Below are 20,090 nucleotides of genomic sequence, written 5' to 3' on the forward strand. Positions count from 1 at the left end.
GTTACTTGAGATGAAAGATATAAATACTATTAGTCCTAGTATTTATTTTCTGATTGCCTATGTGTAAGGTGCTTTTCTAAATGCATTTCCTGATTGACAAATCCTCACAAAATCCTTATGAATTAAGCGCTATTACTATCCCCATTTTATAGATGAGGGAAGTAAAGCATGATAATATGCTTCACCTAGTGAATCCTAGTCTAGTGAAATTATAATTTCAATCTCTACTGTGAATTGTCCCTCACTGTGTTAGTCTGCTTCTAATACCTGCATTGTTATGCTGATGAGAATCAGCCAGCAGAGAAAACTGATGATGGCAAAGAAAGAGTAACATTCCAGAAACAAAATCCTTAATAAGGCAAGATTGAATGAGATCAAGAGCAAAATGGTGTAGATGAGGAAGGGAACACTTCTCTAACAAAAGGGAAAAGAGAGAGCATGGCTATGGATATACATAGTTTTATAGACTCGGTGGCAGTAAGATAAAGGCATTGCCAGATGCATATTTCTTTCTCACCAAACTATGAAGTGTGACACTCCAGATCTTTCTTACTAAATAAACCATGAAGCAAGAGAAAGAGATGATTGTGGTCTGATACTAGAGGAGAAACAGAGAATCACAGAGAATACACCTCATGGAAGCATGCTAGGATAAATTGGCAGGGGCAAGTGCCCTTTGGAGATCAGTGATTATGAATTCAAAATGAATCCACATGGTTCCATGTTTTTCTCCAGACCCATTTAATCTGCTTGAGGGCAGGTAAAACTTGTTGAGTTTTTTGGGATGAGGCTTAATCAAGCATGTAAGGTGGAGGAATAAATCAGGAGTGTGATAAGTTCTCCACAGGCAGATGCTAAGATGAGGTTTAAGGTAAAAGATGTTCATTAGCAATCAGCACGTGTGAAAGGAAAAGGGAAGACACAGGATTCAGCCGAGAGAAAGGCATTCATTTCAAGTAAGACACAAAAAACATTTGGTCAACCTGCTGGGGACCTCTGGAGCAATTGTCTATGGTTTCCCATGCGACCACAGTAGGTAGAAATGGCTGGGTAACATTGATACTCCTGCTTTGATACTTTAGCCAATGTATATGGGCTGCCCTGGCAGAGGTGATCTGCAGGAGAGGTGATTCTGCAACTGGGGCCAACACTAAGGTTGCTGAGCCAGAGGCTGCAGGGTGAAAGCACTCCCAAATTGGCCATCAAGTCCTTTGGTGAAGGGGATCTGTACAGCATATCTTTGTGTCTAACAGAGAGTGGATGGGGAGAGAAAGAGTAATTATAATGATAGAATACAGAACTCAAGGCCATGAGGAGCTATGGGACAATGAGTCCTTATTTTATGTGGTTGAATGTGGAAAGAATAGTGTAAAGTTACCAGATAGGGCTGAGAAATCACAAATGATAGGTTATGCCTACCCTCAGTGTTAATTAAAAATAATCTCAAAGAGTATATAGCCCAGAAGCAGTCTTAGACCCTCAGACCCACCTTTGCATGTTATAATCTACTTTCGTACAGCAATTTGGCTAACCAAACCTCCACAGAGATATTTTGAACATTTTAATGTGAGAAGGCTTAGACTCTCTCTTATCACAAGTGGTGAGAGATAGTTAAGTTTACTGATCACTCATGTGGAGTGACTTAAACGTGAACCTGCAACAAATTAAGGAGACCAATTAGATACCCTCCTAAACTATCTTCCTTTCTCATGATGTTTCTGATTGCTAAGTCAGAACTAAAAACTAAAAACCTTTAGTTTTTTTGGGATTTGTTTGTTTTTAATGTACATAAGTTTAGGGAAATAGGAGAAGGCAATATAATTGAAGATAACTGTGAATTTGGACTCACATTTAGAGGGTAGAGTACAGAAACTAACATCGAAAATGCCTTTTACTTTCCTGCCACATTCTGGTGAGTGATAGAATATGCTCTATATCATGCCCTCCTCCTCACAAGGGTAATAGCCCCCTTACAAATAAATGCAGTCTCCTGGTTATAAACCACATCACCTAAGTAATTTCTGCCAACTCTACCCTCCCTTCACCATCCCTTTAACTGGAAATGTTCATATAACACATTGTGGCTGTATCATCTAGTTAAAAAAAAAAGTAAAATATGCACTGCTACCCTCTTTGTTTTCTGGAAATTATATGGCTAAAAGCAATAGCTTTCGTCGCTAACAAAAGACTGTTTCATCTGACTGCAATAGTTTAGCACTCAGGAAAAAAAGAATTATTGTAATGACAAATTTAACAGCCTAGGCTATTAGCAGCTAAGTTTAGACGAAGTCTTTACCCTAGTTACTATGTTTAGAGTTGAAAATGAAAATATTATTTCAAGATGGAATGGAAATGCTCACCATGATTCTCACGTGGGAAAGAAACAGTGCTGAAAAGAGCTTGAATTGGTTATGAATACAATGCAATTATTCTATTGAAAACATTGGCTGAAGGAGTATTTTTCTAAAGATAGGAACCAAATAGGTGGAAACTACTTCAGTGAGATTCCTCCTTCCCTGCCCCCAACCCCCACAGACTCCAATTGCCCCTGAGACACACACAGCCAAATGGAAGAAAGTTAAAATTCTTACCTTATCAATCACTGACAAGTCTTTATCACTGACCACCTGCTCACTGATCAGAGAAAGGAAGCATGTTGACTTAGGAGCTTGGACTATTCCTGCCATTGCCACATCTGTGAACTGGAAGCCACTTCTTAAAACCTGTTTGTTCTTTTGTGTTTATGTATTTTTGAGACAGAGACAGAGACACACACACACACACACACACACACACACAGAGAGAGAGAGAGAGAGAGAGAGAGAGAGAGAGAATGGGCAGAGAGAGAGGAAGACTGATGATCTGAAGTGGACTCTGCACTATCAGCACAGAGCTTGATGCAAGGCTTGAACTCACAAGCCTGAGATCATGACCTGAGCTGAAGTCAGGTGCTTAACAAACTGAGCCACCCAGGTGCCCCAGAACCTGTTTTTTTTTATAATCTGTAAACTGAGGGGTCTCTCTAGATTAGCTAAAGTCCCTCATATCTAAAATTCTATTATAATACTCCCATTTGAACAAAACATCCTTCTCTGATATTTCTGTATATGTCTCTCAAAGTAATACTTGCTTTGCAGAATGAGCAAAAGGTCTATTCAGCCAAGAAGGGGTGGGATTGAGGTGGCTGGGCACAGAACCAACAATTTGGGGTGTTTGCTTTGTGCCAGACATGATCCAAGGCACTTTACAAACCTCATATCTCATATCTCCTTTTATCTTCTCCAAAACCCCATGAGACTGTATTCACTATCAGATGGACCAAAAGGTCAGATTGTCAGAACACTAACCATGGAAGCTACTAGAGCTTTTGAACCCTGGGCAGGGTCACATTGATTTTACGATTCAAAGCTTCCCAAAATGTTCTCTGTCACACACAGCAAACTTTCTCCTACTTATAGAGTAAATTAAGCCATGAGAACTTCACATGAGAAATTCATTCCTTTCTGTGTCAGTCTTTCCAGATATCTCCTTTTGAAATGAGACATTTCAAAAATTTAAATGTAGCATATACTTAAGAGTCAGCCTGAGTTGGAATTCCAACTTTGTGATAATTCATTTAAACAATCTGAGCCTTCATGTCCTATCTGTAAAATGAAGACAGCAATACTGCCTTACATTTCTGTAAGAATTTAATGAGCTCATGTGTGTAAAGTGTTTTCTTCCCTTCTACCTCTTTCCTTATGGGCCAACATATTTTCTAACATGAATTCATTGTCAGTGCACAATATTTGAACATTGTGCGAGAACAAATTTCCGGTCCTTGAGAATGTAAATTGTGAGCCATAGAGAAAGCCAGGTAAACAAGAGCACTAACTAGTTACAGGTTATGTCTGAGAAATTCATGCCTACTCAGCAGTCCACTCACACTCCTGCATCTCCCAGACTCCTTGTAGTTAGCTTTTCTTGCCTTCACTTGTCCTAATTTTGTAAGCCTTGTTAGGCCAATTCTGGCCAATAGGCCAGAAACAAAAGCAATTTTGTCATTTTGGTTCAGGGCATTTAGAAATGGGTGTGAGTTTTCTACCTTTTCTCTTTTTCTATCCAGGTAATCCTGGAAGCCAAATGTAAATATGGCACCATGATATGATGGTAGAACCTCTGTCAGATCAAGTCCCTGAATGACTAACCTTGTGGAGAAATGTCCCCCATCAACTGCCCCGGAAATGAAAGGAGGGAGAAATAGGCTTAGTTAGGTCACTGAAATTTAGAGCTCATGTGCCATATTAGATATCTCATCTAATATCCTGATATTATAATATAAGCCTATTTAGGATGTGGGGAAGGACAGAGGGGCAGGGATGAGGGAGTTCTGCCTACGGTGTCTATCTCTACCTGGAAGGTCTGCCTGGAGGATGTTCTTGTTTCAGTTTTAAAAGATAAATAAATATGATTTATTTTTTTAAAAAAAAGGATAAAGTGGGGCACCTGGGTGGCTCAGTCGGTTAAGCGTCCGACTTCGGCTCAGGTCATGATCTCGCAGTCCGTGAGTTCCAGCCCCGCGTCGGGCTCTGTGCTGACAGCTTAGAGCCTGGAGCCTATTTCAGATTCTGTATCTCCCTCTCTCTCTCTGACCTTCCCCCGTTCATGCTCTGTCTCTCTCTATCTCAAAAATAAATAAACGTTAAAAAAAAAAAAAAAAGGATAAAGTATGTTCATTAAAGAGCCCTGGTTGTGGGCCAGGAAATGTCATTTTAAGCAGAGGTAACAGCAGAAGGAAAGGTACACCATGAATTTACATGACACAGAATTGTAGTTATATTTAAAGTATAGTTAAATCTGCAGGATGGTAGTGTGGGAGGGGATCCCCAATGAGAAAGGACATCTCACAGATGTGTACATTTCCATTATCTTTGAAAGCAGAAGGAAAAAGGAAGGAAAACCATTCATGGAAGTGGAATCCCAAAAAAGACATTCTTCACTACTTTATAATTTTGCCTCAGGCTTGCTTTGATCTACAACAGGAAGAATTCAAATTCATCACCACTATTTATTTTTGCTTATGCCCATGTAAACTTGCAACACCCATTTATCTCCACTCCAAGTGGCTTTCGAGCTGAAGCTGCCAATTATCCAAAATGGCTTCCTGGTAGGTAATGTCCATATTCCACTTGAGGCTCCCTTATTCCATAAAACTCATTTAATGTATAAACTTAATTACGAGATCAAGGGCCTCAGAGGTGAAAGGCTAACTAGGGCATTAAATCCTGAACCACTTAACAGCTGCCCCATCACTTGGCAGAATTGTATTTTAAAATAGTGTTTGAAATATATTTAAACTGAAATAAATAAAACATTTTCCTGTAAATGATGCCAAGTCCTGCCAATTAAACTCGGATCTATTTAGAAAAAAAAAATCTTTAGCTCTCAACAAATGCTGGCTGCTTTTTCCCACTAAAAGCAATTCTGAGCATTCATGCTCGCACTTTTTCCCTGTATCATTATGCTGTGTTCCTCTTGTTAATATTTAAAGCTTCTGAAACTGTTTTTCCCATATGCTTTTGGACTAGAATGCAAAACTTAAGTTTTCCATTTTTATGAAGCCTTGTAAAAAATAATCTTATATGCTGCATATTAAGGGAAGATATTACTAATATCCACAGGCATAAAGTCTTTACTAAATAAGAAAAAAAAGAGACATGGTGGACAATCATTTATCTTTACCATGCTATACTATCCCCCATTATACTTGACAAATAATAATGATATAGTAATAATAATCTTCGAATGTGATATGCCAAGTGCTTTTCTAAGCACTTTAAATGTACTATTTTATTGTATATGCCTAACTATGGTACAAGCATTTTTCACATGATGAGACTATTAGTAACCAGAAAACCTTAAGATTTCAGAATTTTAAGCACCTGAGCTAGAATTCATACCCACGTCTATCTACTATCAATTGAAATCACAATGCTTTTCTGCCTTTAAATTTTATAGTTGGTTTAGTTAATCAGATATGATATTTGAAACCATAAAACATATATACCAGTTTGACTGTTTCTAATTCAATGAAAAGACAACTATTCTATTATTTGAATCATGAATCCCAGTTTATAAGGTGAAATTATAAAGCGACAAAGTCAAAGGAACTATATTATCTGACTGAAGAGACTAAAAGCTTAATACCAGAAATTTTAAGGACACTGAACACAGCACTGAAGAAGATGCATATTCTCTATTCTAATAGAGTGGGGGTCCCAGCTGGATTTAAAGTGTTGGGGCATAGAAATGGTGGGTCATCTTTGATAAACTGCTGGAATAGTCCAAACCAAACTTAATTTTCATGAGGTGCTTCCTAGAAAGACAGGCACAAAAAGGTAGACCCCATAAGAAATCCATGGTTATCAGAGAAGAGAAACAAATCTGACTATAACGCAGTTGTTTCTTAGATTTATCAAGCACAGCTACATCCTTAGACTCATTGCTCAATCCAGTTGAGAATGTGGGTGAGGAGGAAAGAGGGGAGGTGTGCTTTATATAAAACATAAAAGTCTTGTTTCACTTAAAATAAGTCCTCCCTTTCTTTAGTCAACACTCTACAGCAGCCCACAACTGTGATAAGGATGCTTATCTCACTCACCCCAGCTTACAGTATTTTATTCTTGTAATGAAGACATCAGACCTTCACAAGGCATGTTCTGGTTCCTACAGCCTTCTCCAACACCAGACTGCACCATTCTCTACCTTACTTTCTGTACTTTAGCCACCTTGGCTATCTTTAGATTCTGAGAAACTCCATATTCCAACTGCCACGGTCTTGGGATAGTTCCTTCTGCTGCAGTAATTGACCCTCATTCCCACTCTACCCATACCCAGGTTACTTAGTTTTTATAAATCCTTCAGATCTCATAAGGGCCTCTTCCTTCTGAATCCTTTCCACAATTGTAGTTTTGTACCTGTGTTCTCATTATTGGAATTTGAGTAAGTTCTGACTGCTCTCCTAAAGCAGCTATTTTTGTATTTGATATTCAATACCAAGCACCTTACCTGGAATGAGCCAACATTCCAAATGGATCTTGCCACCCAAGAAGTGCTATTTAGCACCCTCTAACAGGATATGATGTAAGAATGATAGACATTCTCTTCCTCATTCAAAAGAGAAATTCATGCAGCCCAGTGATCACTTTGTGTATGCCATCAGAACATGAGACTGGCAAGAGTTGGCAATACTGTGCAACCTCAATCTACAGGACGGTGGACAAGCCGTGGAAGTTCCCAGCAGTGTCTGGAAAATGTAGAGACACACAGTGATGGGGGCCCAGTCAGGAGAGAAGTGGGAACAGCAGTAGCACCACAAAGTAACAAACCATACTAAACCCTGAGATATCTCCCTGAACATATTTGAAACAACTTCTAAGAATTTCTAAAATATTACTTTCTAAGGTTTCAAATGATCTAAATTTCCTGAGTAGGTAGACTGAGGCCCATCTATTTAAAATTTCAATAGAAGGAGTGTATTGGTTCCCCCACTTATCCAGACCAAGGACATGGTCCTGTTCAAAGAAAGTCAGTCATTGCTGACTCATGGCCAGACACTGGAATGTAGATGCTAGCTCTTTGCTCATAAGTCACATTCAGGAAAACTAGAGGATATTATCGCTTTGGGATTTCTATATTTAGCATTTGGTCCTATCTCTTATTTTATTATTTCTTTATTTATAAACATGTTTCATAACTTACTGAGTCTCAATATTTAGAATAATGTATTGCTGATCTGGCTTAAAGCCATAATCCTAAACCTTTCCTTCTATTACTTGGAAACCATATTGGTTAATATATCAATTTTATGAGATTTCAAGAGACTTAAGGCATTAGGAGTATTACGCTAATTTGCTTCTTAAGTATAATTTTTTTCCAAACAACAACTTTAGATGTCCTTGGCTGTGGTTTGCTACCAAGGAGCCAGACTGTAGTGTTAGACCACCAGGATTCTCTTTGCTGAGCTAAAGCGATGAGAAATCAACTCTTTCTACTGTTTTCAGGCCCCAAGCCTTCTGTTCCCTCTTTTTGTCCCTTAAATTATTACCAACTCCTGTTGTTCATCTTTCAAAAGTGCTTTTATGGGCCCTTCACCTGGTGCTCATCTCTCCCCTCATGTCCTTTCTCCCAGCAACATCTGCTAGTCCTGAAAATCTGGCTAATATACCCAGAATGTTAATATAGTTCTAACACTGAGATACTTGGTGACTCATGACCAATCAATTTACTTGCAGTTCTTGTTCCTTTTCTTTGAAACTGATGAATTAAAAATGCATTACATGTGAATTCTGGAGACAGAGACAGCCTTCTGTTAGTTGCAATCAAATTTCCCTATAGTCTTATTTTTAGTGATACTCCCAACCTTTTCTTCCTTTAGCCTACTCCCTATATTTACCAGTTTTTGTCAAGGACCTTTGCATTTTCTTCTTCTTATACTGAGTTATCTACCACATCTTTGTAGCATCTACATGTAGCATTTACTTTGTAGCATGTACTACATCTTGAAGCATCTTTGGAATCTATATTTTCTATGTAGCTCTCACTCATGAATACAATATCTGTTGGTTCCATATTAGGCATCCCCATCTGGATATGCCACAGCAATTCAAGTCAAATCTTTAGAGTGGAATCCATCATTCCCTGTGCCCAACTAGCTCCCTTCCCACATTAACTATTTGAGTGAGCATCACTGTTGTGCCGTGTTCTCCAAGGTTATTTTCTAGCCCCAATATTGAGCCAACTGCCTTTTAATCTTGCCATTTTAACATTTGTACCTTTTCCCTCTATTCTATTTCCAATTCTCTCCCACCGCTTCCTAATCTTCAGGATTTCTTCACCTTGTTCAAATTTTTTCAAGACATTCAAAAGATATCTTTTTATACCTATACATACTTTGTTCAATCCATTCTTCTCAATGCTTCCGGAAAAATTTTTCTAAAACAGAAAATATAATTATACCATTTCCCTGCTTAAAATTCTTAATAGCCCTATATCATGCTCAGGAAAGAAAACAAACAAAAAAAACCAAACCAACCACACAAACAAAAACAAAGACATTAACATAGCACTCAGTGTCCTTCCAAATCTGACCCTTGTCTACCTCCCCAGCTTCATATTTTCCCTTAGCTTCATAGCTTCCCAATCCTCTTCATTCAAGAAAGACTCCCACCATTCTGAACAACTTTCACTTTACTGAATGCACCATGCTCTCTCACTCCCTTTATACACAAAATTCCCTTTGTCTGAAAAACATTCCTTCTTTGTCTAAATAAATTCTATTCATTCCTCAAGATCTATTGCAGGCATTACTTCTTCCAGAAAGATTTCTCTATTACCCCACACTTCCATCAGATTGGCTTATGCCTGTCTCTCTTCTACCACAGCACCCAGCATATGTTATAGTATTTTGTCACACACATTACTATCATCTGTGTATGTGTCTGAATTTAAATTGTAAAACATCATCTATCATTGCAAATGCCATGACTTAAATTAAATTAGAATTTAAATTAAAGTAGAATCTTACCAATGATATTGATAAAAGATGTTAGTTCCTTCAATCTAACTTATAAGTTATCTGCTGTCAGTTGCTCATCAAATGGGGATGGCTTCTATTTTGGAGGTCCAGTGAGTTCCTGCCTTTCTCAACCTCTGTGTTCTACCACTGTGGTGGTAAGATGGGTTTTGGTGGGCATAATGGCTTCCTGACTCTATTTAAAAAAAAGTATCTTCACCCAGAGAAAAATATGTATTTGAGGTCAGTTCTTTTGTGTCAACAGTTATCTTCCATAACTACTTCTGTCTGGCTACCTCTTGGCCATTATTCAGAGATGCTACTACTACTGACACATATAGCTTCCTCTAGGAAGAAGTCTTTTTGATTTGTATGTCTTTACTCTGAGCTGCCTCAGGGTTTTCAAAAGTATCACTGAATTAAAAACCTAAATGGAATCAATTTATATAGGCACTTAATAAGTAGTAATCAAATCAATGAAGGATCTTACCCTGGGTCTGATTTAATGCAATTTTAAAATAATTCTCTACTATCCAACATAAATTAACAGTGTAAAAGAGGATTTTTATGCATTTTATTTTTTAAGCTTATTTATTTTTGAGAGAGAGAGTATGTATGTGCTCAAGCATGAGTAGGGGAGGGGCAGAGAGAGAGAGAGAGAGAGAGAGAGAGAGAGAGAGAATCCCAAGTGGGCTCCACACTCAGCATGGAACTCAACACAGGGCTTGAACTCACAAGCAGGAGATCATGACCTGAGATGAAATCAAGAGTTGGACGTTTAACAAACTGAGCCACTCAGGTGTCTTTTGTGCATTTTAATAGATGTAGAAACATATGAGGCCTTTAAGCACCCTTGAAATGATGCTACCAGTGAGCAACAGTTTCACACTATAACAAAACTCAATCTGTTTAGAGACCATTTGGGTTTAGATCAATTTTATCCATGTGATAAAATCATCTCCTTTCAGAATTTATTAAATGGCAAGAATATCAGACTCAGGATACATAGTCTATCTAACACATTTTTGGTTTAAAGGGAATTTTTTCCCCTCAGTAATACTGTGATCCAAGATGATCCTAAGGTAAATGTTTACAGTTGTTCAGACTTTTTGTTCTTGAGAACAACAAATTTTCAAATGCCAATCATGTCCATTTCCTGGGATGCAAAGAAGAATTATCAAATGCAGTGAGAGAACTAAAAATGGTATGCTTTCACTTCCAGAATATTGACCACCAAATACCATGGAGCAAACCAAAAACAATTGTGATTTCAGAAACAGTATCTCAACTTCTCTTTCAAAACATTTCTTTCCTTGTCTAAGCTGTGAGAAAACCAATCTTCTGAAGGACACTAACATAATCAATTAATGAGCCAACAATTTTCCAAACCATCTATTTTTTTCTGGTGCCATTATATAGTCAATTGAGAACAAATTCTCTTGCAAGGAATATAGGTCACCATAGATTTATATAAAAGATAATAGATATCTCTTTCGTACTCATAAAATAGAATAGAGTTTTCTATAATCCATGATCAAGATAGTAAAATAAATGAAAATAAAAGAAGGTGGTATCTTGTAGTATTAAAGGAGTCAGCTTTCGAGTCAAGAAAAATGGATTTGAATAAGGGCTTTGTCACTATTAGTTTTAAAACCTTTGGCAAGTTACTTAACTTCCATGAATTTCATTTATAAAATGATGACAGCATATATACAATCCTTAAAATGTTTTCTGGATTTAAAAATTATTTGAAACCATATATATAAAGCACATAGCGCAGTGCCTGATATGTACCAAATGCTCATTAACTGATGGGTGGCCATTTTCAAAGACAGAATTCTTTCAGGCATCAGCTGTAGTGGAATGTTACTATTATCTTATCCTTTCTACTACTGTAACATTCCTTTCTAAATTATCACAGTTGCATCAGTGAAATAGCCAAGGGCATAAGCCATTTCTAAAATGAAAAATGTTTTATTTCCAAATAAGCCTGAAGCACACAAAATAACTAGAAGTTTATAATTTATAAGTCATTATTTGTTCCCCTCCTCCAAGGAACTTAGGCAAGAGGGGGATATTAACCCTGATTTATAGTATATTTGCTCAAAGAACGACATTCTCATATCTCAATTTTTAGGTCAGACAGTAAGTGGAGTATGTTATATAAATCTGAATTAAAAAGCAAAGTTGATAAAGCCTCCAGTGATTTCCTGAATCATACAGCATAACTTCATTAAGGATGGAAATGAAGCTCCTTGATCCCACTGCTTCAGAAAATATTCTTTCAGTGCACAAAAAAAAGGAAAACAAGGGAGAAATAAATATGCCACAAAAAGAAGAAAAGAGAGAGAAAGAGAGAAATAAGGTCTGCCAATCTCAATAGTGGCCTCTCTTCTATGACCAGAAGAATTTTGTCATTTCTCAAAAGATCAAAGAGGTTTACAGTTGTCACACATAGAAACAGAGCTGAGTGTAGAACTTCCCTCACTTCAAGCATTATCACACCTTGCAAATAGATGAATGCCGTCATCAGTTGCCACTAATGGAAATGCATTTTACAGACATACTAAATTCTACTAAAATAATATAGCAGTGTAGCAACTCCAGATTCACTTACTCTGATTTTTTTTAGGGATGGGAAATCTACTTTAGATTGGTAGGGGAAAATGACCTAGCAAAAAAACCAACCTTCAGTCTGTAAATAATCTTACCTAGTCTGTGACCAATCCATGCAGATTTGGCATCTAACTAGTTACACCTCTACCTCTCTACAGGAAAAAATATCCATGTAAGTGAGTAAAGTTGACAGCAACCTAATTGGTATGATATGTGATCATCAAAAGTGTTCCATGGGGCACTTCTGTGGCTCAATCAGTTGAACATCTGACTCTTGATTTCAGCTCAGGTCAGGATCCCAGGGTTGTGGGATCAAGCCCAAGGTCAGGCTCCATGCTTCCATGCTGAGCATGGAGGCTGCTTAAGACTCTCTCTCTTTCTCCCTCTCTCACTCTCTTTCTCTGCCCTTCTCCCTGGCTCTCATGCTCTCTCTCTCTCTCTTGAATTAATGAATGAATGGATGAATAACATAAAGTGTTCCTTAGTGCCATGAAATCTGTGATAGTCCCCATCACAGTGTCTGAAATTCCAGAATTTTGAGAGCTGTTTTTTTTCCACACAAGTTCTTTTACATATAACAGGGACATTTTATATCAAGGAGAATAAAATCAAAATGGCATGGCCCCTGCCTTCAAGAAGTTGACAATCAGTCCATCCCAAGAAACTCAAATGACATTATTGAAAGAATGAACACTGTCAGCATGGGCACCTGAGAATGAGGAGAGAGGGAAGAAAAATGTAACAGTAATGAAAAAGCAAGGATGATTTGAAGAATTTTTAAATACATTTCTGCATGTTTCTAATATGTCTAAACATCAGGCATATTGAAGACACACCCATTATCTATAAAGTGCTTAAGTGTACAATCTGATTACCTGAGGGATAGGACTAAACACACCTACCTCTGAAAACCAGCAGAGCTTGCATCTACAAGACCCAGAAGACTATATCAAAGAAACAGTACTTAAGGGGCTCAGGAGGGCTCCCAACGGCTATCCATCGTCCAGGCTCAGTGCAGAGAGAGCAGGCAAAAATACCCATCTCCCAGGCTTTCCCTGAAACAGGACTATTTACATACTTTAAAAGCTGCTACTTGAGGGTCAGGTTTCTAATGAACATGCTTCTAGGAGCTGACTTCAATCCTCCCTGGAGAACAGGGAAGCCAGCCGACACCACCTCTGCCTTCTTACTCCAGCCCACTCCAAATCACCAATATCTCTCTGAGAAGCAGCTGAGATACATGTCTGGCTCCCAAGCTTTTGTGGCTGTTGCCCAAAGGACAGGCCCCAACCAATGGGTCAAAGAAGAAATCAAAAGAGAAACCAAATAATATCTTGAGACAAATAAAAATGGAAATACAACATAACTAAAATTTATGGGATACCACAAAAACTGTTCTAATAAGGAAGTTTATAGCAACAAATACCTACATTAAAAAAAGCAAGTTCTCAAAAAATATAACTTTACACTACAAAGAACTAGAAAAAGAACTAAGCCAAAAGTTAGCAGAAGGAAGGAAATAATGAAGATCAGAGAAGAAATAAATGAGATAGAGACTAATAAATTATTTCAGTAAACTTACAGGATATAAAATCAATATGTAAAAAGTAGTTGCATTTCCATATGCTAACAACAAAGTATCATAAAGGGAAATTAAGAAAAGAAGCCTGTTAGCAATTGCATCAAAAAAAAAAAAAAAATACTCAGGAGTGAAAGATCTGTACACTGAAAACTATTACACACTGACAACAGAAATTAAAGAAGACACAAATAAGTGGAAAAATATTTTGTGATCATGGACTGGAAGAATATTGCTAAAATTCCCATATTAACCCCAAACAATCTACAGATTCAATGCAATGTCTATCAATATTCCCATAACATATTTCCACAGAAATAGAAAAGAATCCTGAAATCTATATGGAAACACAAAAGACCTCAAATAGCAAAAGCAATCTTGAAATGGAAGAACAGAGCTGGGAACATACTTTCAAAATACATTAAAAAGCTATGATAATCAAAACAGTATGGAATTGGCATAAAAATTGATGCATAGATCAATGAAACATAAGAGAGAACCCAGAAATAAACCTACACATATATGGTCAATTGATTTATGACTAAGAGGACAAAAACATACAATGGGGTAAAGGATAGTCTCTTCAACAAATGGTGTTTGGAAAACTGGACAGCCACAAGCAAAAGAATAAACCAGGACCACTTTCTTACATCATACACAAAAATCAACTTAAAAATGGACTCAAGCCTTAAATTTAAGACCTAAAACCATAAAACTCCTCAAAGAAAACATAAAGGTAACTTCTTTGACAAGTCTTGGCAATGATTTGTGTGTTGTTTTTTGTTTTTGATTTAACACTAAAAACAATAACAAAAGCAACATAAATAAGTGGGACTATATCAAACTAAAAAGCTTCAGCACAACAAAGAAAAACCATCAAAAACGTGCAAAGGCAACCTCTGAAATGGGAAAAATATTTGCAAATTATATGTCTGACAAAGAACGTATATAAAGAACTCCCACAATTCAATAACAAAAAAATCGATTTTAAAATAAGCAGAGAAACTGAACAAATATTCTTCTCAAGAAGGTATGCAAATGTCTAATAACATGTGAAAACATGCTCAACATCAGTCATCATCAGGGAAACGCAAATCAAAACCACAATGAGGTATCACATCACACCTGTTAGGATGGTTTTCATGAAAAAAGAGCTAAGTGTTGGTGAGGATGTGGAGGAAAAGGAACCCTCATGAACTGTTGGTAGGATTGTAAATTGGTGCACTGCCATGAAAAACATTATGGAAATTTCTTCAAAAATTAAAAATTAGAACTACCATATGATCCAGCAATCCCACTTCTGGGTATATATACAAAGGAAATGAAAACAGGATATTTAGGAGATACTTGCACTCCCATTGTCATTGCAGTATTCACAATAGCCAGGATACGGAAACAACCAAAGTGTCCATGAACAGCTGAAAGGATACAGATGTGGTATAAATATACAATGGAATACAATTCAGCCATGAGAAAGAAGGAAATCCTACCATTGTAACGACACAGATGGACCTTGAGGGCACTATGCTGGTTAGATAAGTACAGAGAAAGACAAAAACTGCATGCTGTCACTTGTATGAGGAATCCTTAAAAAAAAAAAAAAATTAAGCCAAACTCATAGAAACAGATAGTAGAAAAGTAGTTGCCAGGGACTGAGGAGTGGGGGAAATAGGGAGAGGTTGGTAAAAGGGTACAAATTTCCAGCAATAAGGTGAATAAGATGTGATGATCTAATATAAAACATGATGCATATAATTGATAACACTGTATTGTATACATAAAATTTCCTAAGAGAGTTGAATGTAAGTGTTTCACACACAAAATAGATCCTAAGGTCAAAGTTCACCTTGCATGTCTTAAGAATAAGCTGGGACTGCCGCAGAGAGAAAGCAAAGGTAGTAAGTTAGGAAATAAAGTTAGAGAGATGATGAGAGTTTAATCAAGTACAGGTTTTTAGTTCATTGATAGAACTTACTCTTAGAGAAATGAGGAACCATTGGAGGGTTTTGAGCAGAGACAGAACATCATCTGACGAATGTTTGAAAATAATATTCTGATGTTAAGAATAGACTGAGGGGTGCCTGGCTGGCAATTGGTTGAACAACCAACTCTTGATTTTGGCTCCAGACATGATCCCAGGGTCGTTGTTGGGCTCCACATTGAACGTGGTGCAAAGGAGGGAAGGGAAGGGAAAAGAAGGGAAAGGAAGGGAAAGGAAGAAAATTAAAAGATTGGAAGAGAATAACATTGGAAGCATAAAGACCAATTAAGAGGAAATTGAAATAATCAAGAGATGATGGTGGCTCAGACCAGTGAGAATGGTACAAGTTGTTGGATAATGAATATATTTTAAAACAGAGCTAGGAGATTTCCCTCTAGAAAGGTCACTGGATGTATGGAAAAGAGGAAAAGGGATGACTCCCAAGATGTAGGCCCCAGGAACAAGAAATTGATATGTATATTCCCATGATATTTTTTTAATTTTACTAAAAGTGTATGTTTTCAAAAATACTATCTGTTGTTTTGTAAGGTTTTAAAAATGTGTAAAAATATATATTACCTTTTTCACTTTACATTATAGTTCTTTTTAATTTATCCACATCAATCCATGTAGGTCTAGTTCACTAATACAACTGTTTTATAGTATTTTACCAAATGACTAAACTACACTTTTTGTATCATTCTCCTACTAAGTTACTCTGCTTGTCTATACTTTTTCACTGTTGCAAACACTGGCATAAATAAAATCTCATAAATAAATATGCATCTCCTTAGGCCTGTATCTAACAGTATGTCAAATAAAACATCAAAAATCAGAACTACGGTGTACACATATCTTTAAGCTTCTTTGAGTAATTCCAAATTAATTTCCACATCCAATATATCAATATATACTCTCACCAGCAATGTATGAGTTCTTTTCCCATACCCATGTAAAAGCTTGAGGTTTCAGGTCTTACTTTTTGCTAGTCTAATGCGTGAAGAATGTTTGTAATATTATGCATTCCTGATTATTAATGAGGTTGACCATTTAAATATATATGTGTATATATATAAGGATTCAACTTATATATTATACACACACACACATATATATATATAATACATATACATATACCTATATATATACATATATATACCTTTTAAATTCCCTCTATAAATTGCAGATTTCCACCTTTTGTCAATATTTTTACTTTCCTGGCTAATTTTTCACATCGATTTCTGGAAGTTCTTTATATAATCTATATAATTATTTTTCAGTCATATGGATTACAAGTATCTAATTGTCCATGGCTTTTTTTCATTTTGTTTCTTCTTTCTGATGTCCAGATAAGTTCATCCTATTAATGTGATTAAATTTATCACTCTCTTCATTGTTATATTTTGTATATAAGTACATGCACAAATGTGTGTATATTTTAATGAATCCTTTCCTAATATAATATCATAAAGGGGTTCTCTTATTTTTCTAAGTTTCGATATTTTTGCCCTCTTTTTTTTTTTCTTTTTTAGGTAGGCTCCACGCCCAGAGTGGGGCTTGAACTCACAACACTGAAATTACAAGTCACATGATCTACTGACTGAACCAGTGAAGCACACCTGAATTTTTGCTTTTCTGACTTGGGTCCTAAATTCCTACTCAAAATCCATTTTTTGTATATGGTGAAATAGATACCTAATTTTATACTTGACAATATGGAAGCAAATTTAACCAACATTTATTTACTGTAAAGCTATTTCATCACTGATATTTCTGCTTGTCATATATACAATCTCATCATTTAAGTGAAATCTTATGTATAAATCTTTTCTCTCTGTGTATTTTGCCCCATATGTTTAAGATTTATCAATCATGTTAACCACAGCAGTCTTTTTTATCCGTGTTTGTTACTGCTCTATGGTATTTCCATGTATGACTATACCTCACTGTATTTATCCATTCTATTTTAATGGACTTTAGTGTGGTTTCCAGTTTGTTTAGTATAAATACTTTTGCAGCTTTGAACATTCCTGTAGATCCCCTATGTTGCATGTCTGTGTATATATACCTAGAGTAGAATTGCTGGACCAGAAGATATGCAAGTCTTCACATTTATTAGGTGCTGCCATTTTTTCCAAATGATACTGTTACAGGCCCTACAGCAGTGCATCAGATTCAGATGCTTTACATTTTTGTCAACATAGTATAGTTAGAATTATCTTTAAAACACTGTTGAAAAAAATTAAAGGAGATATAAAGAAATGAAAAAAAATCCCATCTTCATGTATCAGAAAAATTAATACTGTTAAGATGGCACTTTTCACAAAATCGATCTATAGAATCAGTGCAATCCCTATCAGAATTCCAGGTGAATTCTTTGTAGAAATTGGCAAATAGATCCTACAATTTATATGAAAACTTAAGGAACCTAACAAAGGCAAAACAATATTGAAACAGAACATAATTGGAGGATTCCCTCTTCCCATGGCCAAACTCACCAGAAAGCAACAGTAATCCCAACAGTGTGCTACTGCCACAAGAATGTAACTGTCAGTACAGAAGTTAACACATGTCTCTATGGTCAATGATTTTCAACAAGGGTGCCAACATCCTTAAACAACAACATCTTTTAAAACAAATTGTACTGGAGAAACTGGACAGCCACTCAAAAAAAAAAAGTGAAGTTGAATCCTTATCTCATTTATATATAAATTATCTCAGAATAAATACCAATAGCAAAAACTATAAAGCTCTTGGAAGGAAACACAAGATAAATATTTATGACCATGAATATGGCAATGAAACCCTAGATATGATACCAAAAGCACATGCCACAAAAGAAAAATAGATAAGTTGGATTTCATTAATAAATAAATAAATAAATAAATATGCCTTAAAGGACACTACCAAGGAACCTAGGACACCTCACAGAATGTGAGAAAATATTTGGAAACCATACATCTGATAATTGACTTGTATCTAAAATAAAGAACTTTTACAACCTAATGATAAAAAGACAACTAAAAAAATAGACAAAATATATGAATTCACATTTCTCCAAAGAAAACATATAAATAGTTAAAAGCATTAGAAAAGATGTTCAACATTACTAATGATCAGAAAAATGCAAATCCAAGCCACAGTGAGATATCCCTTCACCCCCACCAGCATAACTATAATCAGAAAGTCAGGTAATAACAAGTATTGGCAAGGATATAGAGAAATCAAAATACTGCAGATGGGAATATAAAACGATGCAGCCACTTTGGACAACAATCGGGCACTTTCTCCAAAAGTTAAACATAGAAATTTCCACTTTACCCAGCAATTCCACTCATAGGTATATATCCAATAGAAGTGAAAACATGTCCATGCAAAAACCTGTAAACACATGTTCATAGCAGCGTTATTTGGAATGGCCAAAAGGTAAAAACAACCCAAATGTCTATCAATTGATGAATGGATAAGCAAATTGTGATATATCCATACAATGAGATATAATTCAGCCATAAAAAAAGAATGATGTACTGATACATACTACAACAGGATGAACTTCAAAAAATACTAAGTTAAAAACTAGTTACAAAATATCACATATTATATGATTCGAGTCCTATGAAATTTCAAGAAGAAAACAGAGAAAGAAAGTATATTAGGGATTGCTTGTGGCCGAGAGGTGGGACAGAAAATCAGGAGTGGTAGCTAGGGCATGTGGATTATCTTTTAGAGGATGAAACTGCTCTGAAATTGTGCTGATTGCTGCATAATTGTAACTCTACTAAAAAACATTGAATTGTACAGTTTAAAAGTGTGAATTGTATGTATGTAAACTCTATCTTAGCAAAGCTATTACAAAAAAAATAACATAAAAATGCATTCCTTTGTTTTCAAACATTTGTATGTTTTCTGTTGTTTTTGGTAATGGTTTCCAGCTAACCTGGCTAATTATAATTTTTCTTTCTTTTTTAAAATTTTTTAAAATCTTGTTTATTTTTAAGAGAGAGACAGAGCATGAGCAGGGGAAGAACAGGGAGAGGAGACACAGAATCCAAAGCAGGCTCCAGGCTCTGAGCTGTCAGCACAGAGCCCGACACAGGGCTCGAACCCAGGAACTGCGAGATCATGACCTGAGCCAAAGTCGGACGCTTAACCAACTGAGCCATCCAGGCGCCCCAATTATAATTTCTTATCCCCAGTAGCATTTAAGATTTTCCCCTTATCACTTTCTTTGTTCTATGGCTTACTCACAGTGTTTTTCTTTTATTATTTATTGTTAATCGTTTTCTGAATTATAACCTCTGAATTGAAAGATTCATACCTTTCATAAATTTTAGAAAAGCCACAACCATTATTTTTTCGAA

This window comes from Panthera onca, chromosome D1 (assembly GCF_046562875.1).
Source record: "Panthera onca isolate mPanOnc1 chromosome D1, mPanOnc1 haplotype 2, whole genome shotgun sequence".
Lineage (NCBI taxonomy): Eukaryota > Metazoa > Chordata > Mammalia > Carnivora > Felidae > Panthera > Panthera onca.